This window comes from Lemur catta, chromosome 19 (assembly GCF_020740605.2).
Source record: "Lemur catta isolate mLemCat1 chromosome 19, mLemCat1.pri, whole genome shotgun sequence".
Lineage (NCBI taxonomy): Eukaryota > Metazoa > Chordata > Mammalia > Primates > Lemuridae > Lemur > Lemur catta.
This window is the reverse complement of record NC_059146.1, coordinates 36,502,879-36,508,878: the sequence shown is the minus strand read 5'-3', so window position 1 is coordinate 36,508,878 and position 6,000 is coordinate 36,502,879.

The window sequence follows — 6,000 nt, the reverse complement described above, 5'->3', positions numbered from 1 at the left end:
GCCCTCCGAGGCTGACCCCACTCACCCAACATTAGCAGATGCGAGGACCTGGCTGGTTCTTGTGAGGTCTCTGCCCTGGGGAGAGCCACACTCCCCGTGTCACCCACTTCCCATGCCCCAGCTCTTTCATGGAAGTTCCCTTCTTCTGGGGTCTTCCCCCTTGGACCTTAGTGCTGGCCCAGAGGCTGGAGGTGGAGGGAGCCTGGGGGCAGCAAGCTGCCTCCCCCCCCCCTCTGGGCTCCTGTGGCCTTGCACAGGCTGCTCCTTCCAGGGCTGTGCTGGGGCAGGACACTGGGGGTCCTGTGCGCCAGGTGGGGGACACGACGCCAGCTGGTGCTCTTGGAGCCCTGGAGGACCAAAGAGCAGTCACTGCACAGTCAGGCTGCGTGTCCTGGGACTCGGCGGGGGTGGGTGGGGGCCGAGTGTCTCACCCCCAAGCTTGCCCACCGCCACCCTGACATCCCATGGCTGGGCATCTTCCCTTTTAACTGTAACCTGCACGGATTACCCCTCTCTCTTCTCTTTCATAGGAAAAGCTCTGCTCTTTTGAGATCTACAGTGTTCCCTGGGAGGATTCAGTGACCTTGGCGAGGTCCAGCTGTGAGAAGGTCTAGGGGTCTGTGCCAGGCTGGGCTGCACCCAGCCCCTCTTCCCCACACTCACAGCTCCCTGTAGTGCTCCCTAGCCCGGGATGGAGGCCCTGCCCGGGCGCAGGTCTCCTCTGTGCACCAGCGCCGGGAGGGAGGCAAATGGAGAAGGCTTCGGAGGCCTTTGTTGAACAGCCACGTGGCTCTACCTGTTCCTCTCTCCCTACCGCTTCTCAAATTTGCTGGTCGTGGTGCACACGCTCTGCTCCTAACAATCCTGAAATTAAAAAAAAAAGAAATAGCATTGGCTCCTTCTTGAGTTTTTTCCTATCCTGGGGATGTGCACATGAGGAGGGTTTTGGGCCATGTGGTGGCTCACGCTGTAACCCCAGTGCTTTGGGAGGCTGAGGTGGGAGGATCGCTTGAGCCCAAGAGATTGAGGCTACAGTGAGCTGTGATCCTGTCACTGCTCGCCATCCAGCCGGGGTGACACAGCAAGATCCTTCAAAAGAAAAGGAAGAAAAAACAAAAGAAGGAGGGTTTCAGCAGCCCCTTTGGGAAAGGCTCCTTGTCCTGCTGGTTCTAGACAGATAACCAGCACCTGGGAGCTGATAAGCCCATCAGGTGACTGAGCAGCCACTTCAGGGGCATCTGAGTCTCCGAGGAGGGACAAGAGCAGCGAGGGCTACAGCCCAGGTGCTCGGTTACCACGGCCCCCGGTGAAGGGGTCCGTGGAGCAGGGTGCCCAGGCTGCTGGCCCTGTTCCCGCGGTGCTCCGTTAAAGGACGTCAGACGGGGAGGAGGCCCTCAGCGGAGCCGGCCAGGCAGTAGATCCCAGCCATGTCTGCAGAGTTGGTCAGACTCCAGGGACTGACTTTCTCCCATCAAATTCCCTAGAGACCAATAAATAGTGATTTATGTCCACTTCTTTGCCCAGAAATATTTAGGTCCCTACATGAGAAGAAAGGCTAAAAAGTTCTGTGTGTGTGTACCTGGTTGTGGGAAACACCAGCCAGAATAAAAGGGGGAGAAAATCCTAGAATGAAGGCAGTGCCTGCTCTGGTCCAATGCGGGAGTCGTGCCCTACACTGGGATGCCATGCCCTATGCTGGGAGGTCACGCCCTGCACTGGGAGGTCGTGCCCTACACGGGGAGGACGTGCCCTACACAGGGAGGTCGTGCCCTGCACTGGGAGATCGTGCCCTACACGGGGAGGACGTGCCCTACACGGGGAGGTCGTGCCCTACACGGGGAGGTCGTGCCCTGCACTGGGAGATCGTGCCCTACACGGGGAGGTCGTGCCCTACACGGGGAGGTCGTACCCTGCACGGGGAGGTCGTGCCCTATGCTGGGAGGTCATGCCCCACACTGAGAGGTCGTGCCCTACACGGGGAGTTCATGCCCCACACTGGGAGGTCGTGCCCTACACGGGGAGGTTGTGCCTTGCACGGGGAGGTCATGCCCCACACTGAGAGGTCGTGGCCTACACGCGGAGGTCGTGCTCTACACGGGGAGGTCGTGCCCTACACGGGGAGGACGTGCCCTACACGGGGAGGTCGTGCCCCGCACGGGGAGGTCGTGCCCCGCACGGGGAGGTCGTGCCCCGCACGGGGAGGTCGTGCCCCGCACCGGGAGGTCGTGCCCCGCACGGGGAGGTCGTGCCCCGCACGGGGAGGTCGTGCCCTACACGGGGAGGTCGTGCCCCGCACCGGGAGGTCGTGCCCCGCACGGGGAGGTCGTGCCCCACACGGGGAGGTCACGCCCTGCACTGGGAGGTCGCGCCCTGCACCGGGAGGTCGTGCCATGCACGGGGAGGTCGTGCCCTAGGAAGTTTTACAGTTACACCCACCAGCGCTTTCTCTGGACTTGGATTTAAAGCAAGTCCTTACATCAAGCTTCACATTAGGGATGGAGAAGTTAAGACACAAATGGGACTGACATGCTGTAGGTTCTTTTTCCAAGAAGTACATTTCAGCTCACAAAGACCACCACCTGGGAGTCAGCATAATTCCCTGGAAGGGTGGCTGTTTCCCAGCCCTGAACAGGAGGTGACAGTCCTACGATGCACACAGGGCTCACCCCACAGTGTCCATCCATTGGCTGTTTCAGGGCAGAGGGGTGCAGCCCTCAGGGCTGGTCCCGCTGGGGCAGGTTCGCAAATACCTTCCATGCTCACAGCTGCAGGGACCAAGGTCTCTTGTGGCCACTGCTGTGAACACTGAAGGTGAAATGAGAAAGGGGAGTCCAGCAAACAGCCCCCAGCCTGGCCCCTCACGTGCTGCATCAGCAAAGGCAGCGCCGGGAAGGCTGGGCAGGAAGGGGGGTAACATGCGCTTCCCCTCCATGTCCACCTTGCAGGCAAAGGCTCTCAGCCCTGCCTTTATTAACAAAAGTCTGTGGGGTGAGGGAAGAGAAGCACCGCCCAGAGGCCTGAGCAGGGGAGGTCTGAGTCTGGGCGTGACCCTGGGCGGGTGTCGGGGTGGACGGGGCCTCATGGACTTAGTGGAGACCAGGGGCCCCAGCCAGAGCAGCAGGTGCTCAGAAGCCCAGGGCAGGGGGTCAGGGAGCTGCTCAAGCTTTGCCTCAGTTTGACACAGGCAACTACCGTGCAGACACAGTGGTTTCCTCTAAACCTGGCCTTTCTCTGATACAATTCTCCCTTCCTTCGGGAAGCAGGGGCTGTGCACATGGCTCCCGCCATCTTCTCCCTGGGTGTCTGCTCCCCAGGTGGGTAACGGGGGAAAGAGGTCGAGGGTGAGCAGGTTCAACTCCGGGACTAAGCCAAGGGCACTGACTGTGTCCTGAAGCCATGGGGTCTGTCGCGTCATTTAAAAGAGGATCCTGAGCAGGTCAAGTTTGGGAAATATTATACCCCTTTAAGAGTTCCTTTAGCAAAAATAATGTCACAAGTCAGTGGCAAAAGATTGAACCTGCAGAGGTTAGAAACCCCCTCACTGCAACACAGATGAATCACTGGCAGAGGAGGGATGAGTCCATGGCAGGACTGAGAAGTCAGCCAGCGTGGTCTTTCCAGGGCGGGTGACACTCACACAATGACCCAAGGGGGACCCAGGTGCTGTGGGGCCTGAGGCTTACATGATTTAGGGGACTCTCTGGATGAAAACTAGCACAGTATTACCAACACAAAACTAGGCACATAACTTAATGTTTATTTAGGAAGAGTAAATAAATCACAGCCCGTTACACATTTTAAAATGCTGATAAATGCTACAAGCATCACGAAATCCAGAAAAATAACATTTGTTCCAGCACAATCAGGCTAGCTCAATGAAATCTGTTGTCAACAGACTCCGGTTCACTGGCTTGTTGCAGTAAGGGAATGCTCACACCATGGGACCGGGAGCAACTCACAGAGGGAAAGAGGGTCATCCTAGGACTGGGGAAGAGACTCTGAAGCAGTATTTTTCTGGACTCAGAGCACCCCAGGGCTGTGTGTAAATGAGCCAGTGTCAGGTCTGGACACACAATTGTGCTTAGTTTTGTTTTGGTAATACTGTGTCAGTTTTCATCCAGAGTTGAGGTAGCCTAGTTGTGCTGGAACAAATGTTATTTTTCTGCACCTAACAGATGAACTTTAAAATGCATGCCGTAAAAGATGATCAATGCATTCATAGTTCTAAGAGACTTAAATACTCCTCATTTAATACATTACAGAGCAAGCGGGCAGAAGATCAGTAAAGAAACAGTTTATTTGAATAACAAGGTCAAAAATTTTGACCTAAATAACATGTCTAGTACACTCTACACAACAAGCAGAACACATTATAGTCAAGTTAACATAGAGTAATTATCATTAAGGTAGATGGTATTTTGAGGCATGAAACAAACAGTAACTAATTGAAAGGAATAAAAGCCAATGCAAAGTGCATTCATGGAGCCTGATGGAATTAAACTATTAATCATAACCAACATTATCTGGAAAATTCTCAAATTGTGGAAAGGCCCTGACACACTTGTAAATAACCAGTAGGTCAGAGAGAAAGTCTCAAGTTAAATTAAAAATTATTTTAAACATAATGAATGTTAAAATAATACATATCAAAATTTGTGGGATGCACCAAAAAATTTGCCTAGAGGGAAATTCATAGCATTGCATGTAGATATTAGAAAAGAATAATGATCTCACAGCAGTGGCCTCAAATATTTCCTACAGAATCTGGAGGCAGAAGAACAATTTGAATCCAAAGGAAACTGATGAAAAGAGCTAAAAACAATTAGGGCAGAAAGTAGCAAAATTAAAAATGAGAGAAAGAGAGAAAATCAATGAAATCAAAAACCTATTTTATGAAAAGATCAGATGAGAATGAATAATAACAAAGAAAGAGGGTGTAGATTACCAATAGCAGAAGTAAAAAAGAAGTTATTCATACACACTCTACCATTACCACAAGGATAATAATTTAATACTATGAACAATTCTACACACACAAAATTGATAGCGGAGATAAAAATTAAATTCCTTGAGAGACTCAGGACATACTACCAAATCTCACTGAAGAAGAGATAGATAATTTGAATAGATCTATATCAATTAAGACACTGAATTTGCAAACCAAATCTTCCAGAAAAAATCTAGTCAGCAAATGTTTTGCTGACTTCTACAGTATTTGAAGATAATTCCAGTTGTACAGAATATTTTTAGAAAAATAAAAGGAAACACTTCCCAACTCATTTTATGAGGCCAGAATTATACTAATATGAAAACTAAAAAATGGTATTATAAGAAAACTATAGATTAATATCAGTTATGTACAAAGATGAGAAAACACTTTTAAAAATTACCACATGGAATTGAGCTACCTGTACATCTCTCTATCTGGGATGACACATTATGAACAAGAAAAACAAGGCTCATTCACTATTTAAAATTCAAAGTAATCTACTCTGTTTCATAAATCTCAATAGATGCAGAAAGAGAATTCAATAAAATTCAACATCCAGTTCTGCTAAAAACTGTCAGCAAATTAGGAATAAAAGAGAATTTTCTTAACCCGATAAAGGACATTTTACAATCTACATCCTTAATAGCAAGGATTGAGCATTTTTTTCCTAAGACTAGACTCAAGTCACTCCTATTCGGTATTGTATTAGAAGACATGCACAGTGCAATAAGATAGGAATAAGAAATAAAAGGCATACATATTAGAAAGGAAGAAATGCAACTGACTCTATTTGTGATTAGCATAAAGTTTTATCAAAAACCTGCCATATTTCAAAAAGCCTCTATAACTAATGATTAAAATTAACAATGTTTTAGTATCAAAGGCCAATATACAATTACAACATATGCAATATGCAATTATAAAATAATGTATCATAAATGAACAGTTAAAAATGTTTAAATTACTATTTGAAATTAAATCAAAAAATGAAGTTCTTAGGAATAACTCTA